Below are 12859 nucleotides of genomic sequence, written 5' to 3' on the forward strand. Positions count from 1 at the left end.
TGATTTGCTACCTCTTTGTCTTATCCCTGAGAGGTGGGGGGACGTAAAGGATGCGACATCCATGGAGCTTGCCTGCGGAAGTGACGCTTCCAAGGCACATTTTACGCTTGCATGAGCCTCCGGCTGTGGCCTTGAGGCAGGCTGGGGGTCCAGGGTGGGGCATTAAAGGCGGGGTCTTCTTTTAGTCTTTTGGACTAGATGCTGATGCTTCAGTGGGAGATGCACATCTCATCCTCTGTGGATCACATGTAAGTCAGGCTAACTTTTGTGTTTCTGCATGTCTGCTTGGTTGAACGTGACTATGCTGCGATTGTTGGGCCCGCTCGGCATAATGTGGACTTGTAGTGTGAGTGCAGGACTGCATCTACACCATCTTTGTTGTTAGCTGGAAGAGGTCGATTAGGCTCCATGATGTTTATTTAGATGTCTGTAACTTTACATCACGTACACTTTGCATTATTTTTACAGTACCGTATTTTCCGGACCATAGGGCGAACCAGATTATAAGGCGCGTTATAAGATGAGGTGGCGACATGTCCAGGATGTACCCCGCCTTCCGCCCGAATGCAGCTGAGATAGGCTCCAGCACCCCCCCCCCCCCCCCCCCCGCGACCCCAAAAGGGACAAGCGGTAGAAAATGGATGGATGCATAATACATAAAAAAATACATTTTTTAAAATAGTACTATGATGGCCTTGAATCTACACTATCTTTGTTGTTAGCTGGAAGGGGTCAATTACGCTCCATTACATTTATTTAAATGTCTGTAACTTTACATTATGTACACTTTGCATTATTTTTACAGTACCTTATTTTCTGGACCATAGGGCGCAGGATTATAAGGCGCATAATACATAATACAATTTATTTTTAAAAATAGGACTATGATGGCCTTGAATCTACACTATCTTTGTTGTTAGCTAGAAGAGGTCAATTAGGCACCAATCATGTTTATTTAAATGTCTGTAACATTACATCACGTACACTTTGCATTATTTTTACAGTACCCTATTTTCTAGACCATGGGGCGCACCGGATTATGATTGCCGGGCGCGGCCACCGCTGCTGCTCACTGCTCCCCTCACCTCCCAGGGGGTGAGGGTGATGGGTCAAATGCAGAGGATAATCTCACCACACCTAGTGTGTGTGTGAATCATTGGTACTTTAACTTTTTAATTATAAGGCTTGTAATACATAACAAAATACATTGAAAAAAAATAGTACTATGAAGGCCTTAAATCTACACTATCTTTGTTGTTAGCTAGAAGAGGTCAATTAGGCTCCATCATGTTTCTTTAAATGTCTGTAACTTTACATCACGTATATTTTCCATTATTTATACAGTACCGTATTTTCTGGACCATAGAGCGCACCGGATTAAAAGGTGCGTAATACATAATAAAATACATTTTTAAAAATAGTACTATGATGGCCTTGAATCTACACTATCTTTGTTGTTAGCTAGAAGAGGTCGATTAGGCTCCATCATGTTTATTTAGATGTCTGTAATTTACATCACGTACACTTTCCATTATTTTTACTGTACCGTATTTTCTGGACCATAGGGCGCACCGGATTAAAAGGCGCGTAATACATAATAAAATACATTTTTAAAAATAGTACTATGATGGCCTTGAATCTACACTATCTTTGTTGTTAGCGAAAAGAGGTCGATTAGGCTCCACCATGTTTATTTAGATGTCTGTAACTTTACATCACGTACACTTTCCATTATTTTTACAGTACCGTATTTTCCGGACCATAGGGCGCACCGGATTATCCATCCATCCATCTTCTTCCGCTTATCCGAGGTCGGGTCGCGGGGGCAGCAGCTTAAGCAGGGAAGCCCAGACTTTCCTCTCCCCAGCCACTTCGTCCAGCTCCTCCCGGGGGATCCCGAGGCGTTCCAAGGCCAGCCGGGAGACATAGTCTTCCCAACGTGTCCTGGGTCTTCCCCGTGGCCTCCTACCGGTCGGACGTGCCCTAAACACCTCCCTAGGGAGGCGTTCGGGTGGCATCCTGACCAGATGCCCAGATGCCCGAACCACCTCATCTGGCTCCTCTCGATGTGGAGGAGCAGCGGCTTTATTTTGAGCTCCCCCCGGATGGCAGAGCTTCTCACCCTATCTCTAAGAGAGAGCCCCGCCACCCGGCGGAGGAAACTCATTTCGGCCGCTTGTACCCGTGATCTTGTCCTTTCGGTCATAACCCAAAGCTCATGACCATAGGTGAGGATGGGAACGTAGATCGACCGTAAATTGAGAGCTTTGCCTTCCGGCTCAGCTCCTTCTTCACCACAACGGATCGATACAGCGTCCGCATTACTGAAGACGCCGCACCGATCCGCCTGTCGATCTCACGATCCACTCTTGCACCGGATTATAAGGCGCATAATACATAATAAAATACATTTTTAAAAATAGTACTATGATGGCCTTTCTGTTTGCTAGAAGAGGTCAATTAGGCTCCATCATGTTTACATCACGTACACTTTCCATTATTTTTACTGTACTGTATTTTCTGGACCATAGGGCACAACAGATTATAAGGCGCGTAATACATAATACAATACATTTTTAAAATAGTACTATGATGGCCTTGAATCTACACTATCTTTGTTGTTAGCTCGAAGAGGTCAATTAGGCTCCATCATGTTTATTTAGATGTCTGTAACTTTACATCACGTACACTTTACATTATTTTTCCAGTACCGTATTTTCCGGACCATAGGGCGCACCGAATTATAAGGCGCATAATACATAATGAAATACCTTTTTTAAATTAGTACTATGATGGCCTTTGTTTTTAGCTACAAGAGGTCAATTAGGCTCCATCATGTTTATTTAGATGTCTGTAACTTTACATCACGTATACTTTCCATTATTTTTACTGTACCGTATTTTCTGGACCATAGGGCTCACTAGATTATAAGGCGCGTAATACATAATAAAATACATTTTTAAAACAGTACTATGATGGCCTTAAATCTATACTATCTTTGTTGTTAGCTCGAAGAGGTCAATTAGGCTCCATAATGTTTATTTAGATGTCTGTAACTTTACATCACGTACATTTCCCATTATTTATACAGTACCGTATTTTCTGGACCATAGTGCACACCGGATTATAAGGCGCATAATACATAATACAATACATTTTTCAAATTAGTACTATGATGGTCCTTTGTTTTTAGCTACAAGAGGTCAAATAGGCTCCATCATGTTTATTTAAATGTATGTAACTTTACATCACATACACGTTCCATTATTTTTACAGTACCGTATTTTCTGGACCATGTGGCGCATAATACATAATAAAATACATTTTTTTAAATAATACTATGATTGTAATGACAATAATACTACTACTTATTGCCGATGAGCGGGTCTATTCAGGTATTTTTTCATACAAAAGGCGCACCGGATTATAGGGCGCATTAAAGGGGTCATATTGAGGTTTTAATAATCAATCCTTGATCCAGGAATTGAGCTACTTAAAATTGTCAACTTGCTGAAGCGGGCCTCCAGATTTGGAGGACAGTTGTACAGCAGTTTCGGTTGAGACACATTCTGCCTTCAAGGAGTCGCAGTGGAGACCAACACAGTTAGCGGCATCCTCTAGAGCAGTGTTTTTCGACCACTGTGCCACGGCCCTGAGATATAGTCTGGTGTGCCGTGGGAAATCATGCAACTTCACCTAATTGGCCCAAAAAATATTTTTTGCCAATCAATAATCATAATCTGCAAATAATGTGCCGTTGCTTAGTGTCTGTGCTGTGTAAAACTCGGCAGGGTAACCATGTAATACTCCACGTCAGTAGGTGACAGCAGGTAGTTAATTGCTTTGTAAAAGTCAAAAAGTGTCTGGTGAGACGAGGATGGTTTGTTGTGATCCCAATATGTGAGCCTTGGGAGGCAGCATGCAGGTAAAAAGTTATGTAATGCTTAAACCAAAAATGAACAAAAGGGAAAGGAAAGACAATGGTTATGCAAAACAAAAGTAAAACTGAACTGGCTACAAAGTAAACAGAAACAAAATGCTGGACGACAGCAAAAACTTACGGCGTCCACAAAGTACACTACCGTTCAAAAGTTTGGGGTCACATTAAAATGTCCTTATTTTTCAATGAAGATAACTTTAAACCAGTCTTAACTTTAAAGAAGTACACTCTATACATTGCTAATGTGGTAAATGACTACTCTAGCTGCAAATGTCTGGTTTTTGGTGCAATAGCTACATAGGTGTATAGAGGCCCATTTCCAGCAACTATCACTCCAGTGTTCTAATGGTACAACGTGTTTGCTCATTGGCTCAGAAGGCTAATTGATGATTAGAAAACCCTTTTGCAATCATGTTCACACATCTGAAAACAGTTTAGCTCATTACAGAAGCTACAAAACTGACCTTCCTTTGAGCAGATTGAGTTTCTGGAGCATCACATTTGTGGGGTCAATTAAACGCTCAAAATGGCCAGAAAAAGAGAACTTTCATCTGAAACGCGACAGTCTATTGTTGTTCTTAAAAATGAAGGCTATTCCACAAAATTGTTTGGGTGACCCCAAACTTTTGAACGGTAGTGTACATCCGTACATGACATGACAATCAGAAATGTACACACAAAGAAGGATAGCAACAACGTAAATAGCCTTGCTTGCTAACACAAAGCAGGTACGTGGAATAGCGCTCAAAGGAAGACATGAAACTGCTACAGGAAAACACACACAAAACAGGAAGAGCCACCAAAATAACAGTGCAAGACCAGAACTAAAGCACTACATGCAGGAAAACACCAACAAACTCAAAATAAGGCACAACGACCTGGTGGAGTTTCATTTTTTTAACGTTTTCCGCAGATTTTTTGAATGAAAAAAATGTGCCTTGCCTCAAAAAAAGGTTGAAAAACACTGCTCTAGAGCAGTGGTCCCCAACCACCGGGCCGCGACCCGGTACCGGTCCGTGGATCGATTGGTACCGGGCCGCACAAGAAATTAAAAAAATTAATAATAAAAAAATTTAAAAAAATAATTTAAAAAAAAAATTTAATCAACATAAAAAACACAAGATACACTTACAATTAGTGCACCAACCCAAAAAACCTCCCTCCCCCATTTACACTCATTCACACTCATTCGCCCAAAAGGGTTGTTCCTTTCTGTTGTTTCTTTCTGTTATTTTGTAACTGGGACCGATCCGCAGTTACAAAAAGGTTGGGGACCACTGCTCTAGAGCATGGAGAAGGGTCTCTGCATCTGCTGACAAGTTGGATGCTGTTGCAACGTCATCTGCAAAATTAAAATCTGTGATGTATTCCGCCGGGTGTCTGCGGCTAGTTCGGGGCTTTAGTCGCTCTCAGTTTTGCAGGACGTGGCTAGGTAGGCTAGGTTGGGCAGCACGGTGAAACAGGGGTTAGTAGTGCATGTGCCTCACAATACGAAGGTCCTGAGTTCAATCCCGGGCTCGGAGTTTGTGTGGAGTTTGCATCTTCTCCCCGTACTCCGGCTTCCTCCCACCTCCAAAGACATGCACCTGGGGATAGGTTGATTGGCAACACTAAAATTGGCCCTCATGTGTGAATGTGAGTGTGAATGTTGTCTGTCTATCTGTGTTGGCCCTGTGATGAGGTGGTGACTTGTCCAGGGTGCAGCTGAGATAGGCTCCAGCATCCCCCGCGACCCCGAAAGGGACAAGCGGCCTGGTTGCATCATCAACATTCATTATTACTAATATGCATACAATCTTCAATTTGTATAATTTCTACCGTATACACCAGGGGTGTCCAAACTTTTTCCACTGAGGGCCGCACACGGAAAATTTAAAGCCTGCAGGGGCCATTTTGATAGTTTCATTATCAAATCATAACAAAGTATATGGATTTTTTTTTTTTTTTACCTTTAGGGCTCCCGGGGACCATAAAGGGTCTAAGTCATTAAAATGTTAAAAACAAGTCAAATTATTTTTTTATTTTTTTTATTTAACGCTTACAGTAAATCTCTACAGTATATCAACTTTAGGTTGATATAAAATTTTAAAAAACAAAAAGGTTTTATGCCTTTTCTGTCAAGACAACTTTGTTTTTTATAATAAAACTGAAATATGCAGTATTTCCCCCACTGCCCAAAATATTCAGAAAGCAATGTTTGATGTGAAGTAATTAGAGCCTTAAAAACATCAATAATGCAAGACACGTTGATAATAATTCATTGTTATTTTTGAGTAATCACAGTGAAAAGATAAATAAAATCCCATTAAATATATTTAGGACACAAAAGGGGCCCCACTCAAAGGGATACATTTGTATTCGTTTTTTTTTACTTTCAACACTTAAGTTACGAAATCAACTTCAGATATATCCGTCAATTTTACGTTTGAACTATTATTTTGTTTGTTTTATGCTCTTTTGTCAAAGAAAATGTTGATTTTTTTGTATGGCAACCACACAATATATGCAATATTTTCCACATAAAACATTTTAAAGTGAAATATTTGAAATAATTGGAGCCTTGAATAGGTCAATAATTCATTATAACATTGATTTTTTTTATTTTTTTTTAAGCAATGGCAAAAAAAAGACAAAGATAGACAAAAGAAAAAAAGCAGCCTGCATGGCAGCTTTGTGTCAACATTGCAACTTTTTCTAGTTAGATTTCACCTCATTCCACTTTTTGTAATGTTTATTTTTTATTTTCGAAATAGCATTTCCAGAATGTGTGGCGGGCCGGTAAACAAGTAGCTGCGGGCCGCACTTTGGACACCCCTGGTATACACGGTGCAATTCGGAGTCACTTTTTCAACTATAATGGCTGTTTGTGTCGTTATCATTGGATAGTAAATCTACGCTGCCATTAGAGTTGGGAATCTTTGGGCACCTAAGGATTCCATTTGATCCTTTGTGATATCTTCATTTCCGTTCATCCCACATGGATCAAAGTTTGTAAAAATCCTATTTCATCCTTTTCGCTTCTTATCAGCTCCTTTTCCGAGGACTTCCGTGGCTCTTTTCCAGTCCTCACGCGCCAACTGGCAAGCGCAGCTTATTTTTGCTAGAGGCTGCAAATGGCCTTATTTAGGCCCCATGAATATGCATTTGTTTTCAGCTCTATAACTACTTTGACAGCCATGTTGCTTATTGATTTAGGAGCATTTGTGAGCGCTCACAACTGCGATTTTTTTTATTTTTTTCCCCTCCTGACTTCATGGGGATTATAATAACAAGGATGTCAGCACTGGGATTGTGGTTTGTATAAATACAAGACGGAATTGTTTCTGTCAGCTTTGTGAGCCCTGGACTTGATTAGGGGGGATTATGAGGTTGATACTCGTCGTTGGGAAAACAATTTCTTCTTTGTCGACGCTCGCTGTAATGTGACGCAGTCAACGCCGAGTATTTGGTGGCGCTGAGTATATCACGTTTGTTTTGGTTTGGGTCGGCAATTGCAGCCTCGGAATGCGCGAGAGTGAAAGTTCTCATGCCAGACGATATTCTCACGTCAGTCTGGTTTTAGAACCGCTCCGTGAGGGTGAGGCGGGGACGTCTCTCAAAGCAACATTTTCTTATTTCGCTCTGAAATGGAACCTAACTTTGGGTCGAACCCCAGACTAGACGAGACGCTTTGACCTCTCCGCATCCCCACACCTCAAATGTCAGCGTGGTCAAAATGTAAATGTCAGCAGTTTTATTGCACTTTATTGCACCAAAATGAATCTGGCTATGAGATTCACCGCAAAGTCATTACTTCACAGACAATTTATGGGTGTTTATAGCTGCGGGGCGGGAGCGCTGACACTTTCAAGTCGATTTCCTGGCTGTAAATTATCTCAGGAGGTGACACGAATGAGAAGAGACGAATTTGAACGGGGGTGTTTTACATAAGGAGATGACAGGGGTGTTTGTGTATGATTAAAAAATATTGGAAGCATCAACTACAGCTGCACCAGTGGCGGATGCTGGGGAAGCTCAATTTCGGCTTACATCATAAAATGTGTTGGTTTATTTATACGTAAATTCTACCCTCCGTTCCTTTTTAAGAAAGTGATCTGTGAACCTGTCAATCAATCAATCAATCAATGTTTCCTTTTTTTTTTAATTAAATCAACATAGAAAATACAATATATACATTATATATCAATATAAATCAATACAGTCTTCAGGAATACAGTCCGTAAGCACACATGATTGTATTTCTTTATGAAACAAAAACAAATATTTTTTTACTATCCCCCCCCCCCCCCCCCCCCCCCCCCCCCCCGGTCCGTGAGACACATTTTCAAGCGTTGACCGGTCCGCAAGTACAAAAAGGTTGGGGACCACTGGTTTAATTGACCCCACAAATGTGATGCTCCAGAAACTCAATCTGCTCAAAGGAAGGTCAGTTTTGTAGCTTTGTAGCTTCTGTAACGAGCTAAACTGTTTTCAGATGTGTGAACATGATTGCACAAGGGTTTTCTAATCATCAATTAGCGTTCTGACCCAATGAGCAAGCACATTGTACCATTAGAACACTGGAGTGATAGTTGCTGGAAATGGGCCTCTATACACCTATGTAGATATTGCACCAAAAACCAGACATTTGCAGCTAGAATAGTCATTTACCACATTAGCAATGTATAGAGTGTATTTCTTTAAAGTTAAGACTAGTTTAAAGTTATCTTCATTGAAAAGTACAGTGCTTTTCCTTAAAAAATAAGGACATTTCAATGTGACCCCAAACTTTTGAACGGCAGTGTATATACATATAATTATATTGCCAAAAGTATTTGGCCACCTGCCTTGACTCCCATATGAACTTGAAGTGCCATCCCATTCTTAACCCATAGGGTTCAATATGATGTCGGTCCACCTTTTGCAGCTATTACAGCTTCAACTCTTCTGGGAAGGCTGTCCACAAGGTTGCGGAGTGTGTTTATAGGAATTTTTGACCATTCTTCCAAAAGCGCATTGGTGAGGTCACACACTGATGTTGGTCGAGAAGGCCTGGCTCTCAGTCTCCGTTCTAATTCATCCCAAAGGTGTTCTATCAGGTTCAGGTCAGGACTCTGTGCAGGCCAGTCAAGTTCACCCACACACCAGACTCTGTCATCCATGTCTTTATGGACCTTGCTTTGTGCACTGGTGCACAGTCATGTTGGAAGAGGAAGGGGCCCGCTCCCAACTGTTCCCACAAGGTTGGGAGCATGGAATTGTCCAAAATGTTTTGGTATCCTGGAGCATTCAAAGTTCCTTCCACTGGAACTAAGGGGCCAAGCCCAACTCCTGAAAAACAACCCCACACCATAATTCCTCCGCTGACCCCTCTCTGTCAGTTTATGTGGCCTACCACTTCGTGGTTGAGTTTCTGTTGTTCCCAAACTCTTCCATTTTCTTATAATAAAGCAGACAGTTGACTTTACAGGTGGCATCCTATGACAGTTCCATGCTGGAAACCACTGAGCTCCTGAGAGCGGGCCATTCTTTCACAACTGTTTGTAGAAACAGTCTCCATGCCTAAGTGCTTGACTTTATACACCTGTGGCCGGGCCAAGTGATTAGGACACCTGATTATGATCATTTGGATGGGTGGCCAAATACTTTTGGCAATATAGTGTATGTATATATGGGAAACACTGACATATGCTAACTGTTAGCATCTTAAGGTTAGCATGCTGATAAATAGCTGTTTTAGTTTTTTCAACACAGTGCCATCTGCAGGATCCAGAGCTGCACTGCTCTTCTCATGCTTCTCATTCTGTTTGGAAATTCACCACCATGCTAAGGCGTTTGAGGAGTCAAATCAGCAGGGGCGGCCTAGTCGTAATTCATTCATTGTTTTCCTACGGCGGAGTTTAGCCGCGCTCGCTGGGAGCACAGTGACCCCCTCTTCAGGTTTTTGTGCTCCTGCTAAAAGTGCCTACACAAACGTTGCTTCAGCGGGTTAAGATTGGCCCGGGGGATGCTGCAAGGAGGCGGCCGGTGACAGACAGCGGGGGTCAGCGCCGAGAAACAAACAAGCAGCCGTGACGGAGCTGAAGGTCGTGCCAGTGAAAAGATCAGAGTGGCATTTGGCGCCGGTGCCAAGATGCGTCTGCGCTCTCGCCGCGATGCCATGGCAACCGATGCTTTATGCGCTCTCCTCCCAGGGCCCCCTGCTGAGTGTCCAGACTGCACTAAAAACCACTGAAAGACGATCAATTATTTAAAAAAAGGCGCATTTGGACATTTTTACATACCCGTTCCCCCTATTTAGTGCACACAGGTCTATTAGGAATGCTATTACAAGAGGCTCAGCTGTGTGCCCGCGGCATTCATCATGCGGGGCACCTCATCATCACGTGTGATGGACAGCCTCCCACAGGAAGGAGGTGCTGTGATTTTTCTCATGGGACAAAGTTAATGATCCCAGCCAACAAAATAATAGCACAAAAAAAAAAAAAAAAAAAAAAGTCCAGTTGGAGTATTCGGAGCGGCCCCGGCTTCCTTTAGAGAGGATTAGAGGCTGTGTGAAGAGCCTTTTTCGGGAGATAGAGCCGAGACTGTGGAGGCACTTTGAGCTTAGAGGAGGCAAGCTGGTGTTTGGCGAGCGGGAATCTTCTCTTTCCGTGCTGCATGGCGGCGAGGTAAGGCACTCTTTATTTCAATGACACTCATCATAACTCATGGAAATGCTTTCACCTTGTTTGACCTTGATTATCATGCCGGCGTTTTATCATAACTGACACAACAATCTCACTTGTTTCAGTGCGCTCATTTACGTTTTCATACTCCCACCCCGCTGACTACACTGGGGTTTTATTCCGTGTCATTCGCAGTGCACGGATGCTGTGGGCCACCGGGGTCGAACTCAAGGCCTGGGGGCCCAATCTGGCCCGCCACATTATTTTTATGTGGCCCGTGAAAGCTTGGAAATAATATGCGCTGATAAAATGCTTGGTAACACTTTAGTATGGGGAACATATGAACCATTAATTAGTTGCTTATTAACATAGGGTTAGGGTATGGGTTGGGGTCGAGGTCAGGGTTAGGGGTAGGGAAGACTTAGTTAATGGCTTACTGGTTGTATACTAAGGCCGTGTAGAATAAGGCTTTAATAAGTACTTAATAATGACTAGTTAACAGCCAATATGTTACTAATTTGCCATACTAATTAATGGTGAATATGTGTATGTGTTCCCCATACTAAAGTGTTACCAAATGCTTAATCTTTTTTAACTAAATATATTTCTTCTTTCCCTTGGAAAATTTAAATCAAGTACTGCATGCAATTGCATATCTTTTAAAAATTCAATATTATCAAAACCAAAATATCATGTTTTCCAAAAATATTTTTTTGGTAAAATAAAGATAAATACCACACATAAATATCTGCTAGACTTATGATTTCAAAATAAATTATCAATCAAATTGTAGACTGTAAAATTGACAATAGATCTTACGGTTAAATTCCGCCGACTTAGTTTTTTTTACCGTAAAATCAACTTTGGTACTGTTTTTTTTTCATATACAGTAAGACACTAAAACATTAAAACAAGATTTTACACCAAAAAAAAACCCACAAAAAAACTAGCAGCTCAAACTCAAGGCCCGGGGGCCAAATTTGGCCCGCCACATTATTTCATGTGGCCCGCGAAAGCCTGGAAATAATATGCATTAATAAAATGCTTAATATTTTCTTACCAAATATATTTCTTCTTTCCCTTTGGACATTAAAAATCATGTACTGCATGCAATTGCTAATCTTTTAAAAATTCAATATTATCAAAACCAAAATATCATGTATTCCAAAAATATTTTTTTGTTAAAATAAAGATAAATACTGCACATAAATATCTGCTAGACTTATGATTTCAAACAAAATGATCAATCAAATTGTAGACTGTAAAATTGACAATACATTTTTAGGTAAAATTCCGCCGACTGAGTTTTTTTTACCGTAAAATCAGCGTTGGTACTGTTTTTTTCCATATACAGTAAGACACTAAAACATTAAAAAACCAACAACAAAAAAACTTTAAAACAAGATTTTACGCAAAAAAAACAAAAAAAAGCAAAAAACATGGCTGCTCAATCTCAAAGCCCGGGAGCCAAATCTGGCCCACCACATTATTTTATGTGACCTGCGAAAGCCTGGAAATAATATGCGTTAATAAAATGCTTAATCGTTTCTTACTAAATGTATTTCTTCTTTCCCTTTGGACATTAAAAATCATGTACTGCATGCAATTACATATCTTTTAAAAATTCAATATTATCAAAATCTAAATATTATCATCATGTATTCCAAAAATATTTTTTTGTTAAAATTAAGATAAATACCACACATTAATATCTGCTAGACTTATGATTTCAAAACAAATTATCAATCAAATTGTAGACTGTAAAATTGACAATAGTTTTTATGGTTAAATTCCGCCGACTGAGTTTTTTTTGTACCGTAAAATCAACTTTGGTACTGTTTTTTTCCATATACACACTGTAAACCCGAATAAGTAAGCAGAACTCAATAAAATTGAGGCAATCAGTTGCCACATATTTTTTGAGTTCATAAACTCAAATATTTGAGTATATCAGATCGTAAATATTTGGAGTTTGTTAGATGTACTTTTAAATTATAATTGAATTAAACTTACCAATCAAGCCAACTCAAAAATGCTCCTCCTTGTGTCTGCTGCCTGAAGAGGAAGTGTGCGCAAATGCTACAAAATAAAAGCACTTCCTCTGTGTGTGTGTGTGTGTGTGTGTGTGTGTGTGTGTGTGTGTGTGTGTGTGTGTGTGTGTGTGTGTGTGTGTGTGTGTGTGTGTGTGTGTGTGTGTGTGTGTGTGTGTGTCATGTAATAATTTATATATACATACACACACAGAGTATAATAACAATACAAATCTATAATG

General features: G+C 40.6%; 1 protein-coding gene across 3 annotated transcripts in view; it reads left to right on the plus strand.

Annotated features, from left to right (window-relative positions):
• The window catches only part of mid1 (midline 1), a 130342-nt gene that overhangs the window by 49728 nt on the left and 67755 nt on the right, over nucleotides 1–12859 (plus strand). Inside the window, exon 1 of one of the 3 annotated variants that reach the window (XM_062069155.1) lies at nucleotides 160–248. The exons of 1 other annotated variant lie outside the window; for it this stretch is intronic. The gene's annotated coding sequence lies outside the window, so the exon portion shown is untranslated. Of the gene's footprint in view, nucleotides 1–159; nucleotides 249–10388; nucleotides 10591–12859 lie in introns of those variants that run through there. One more of the 3 variants, XM_062069154.1, reaches the window with a different exon arrangement.

This window comes from Entelurus aequoreus, linkage group LG14 (assembly GCF_033978785.1).
Source record: "Entelurus aequoreus isolate RoL-2023_Sb linkage group LG14, RoL_Eaeq_v1.1, whole genome shotgun sequence".
NCBI lineage: Eukaryota > Metazoa > Chordata > Actinopteri > Syngnathiformes > Syngnathidae > Entelurus > Entelurus aequoreus.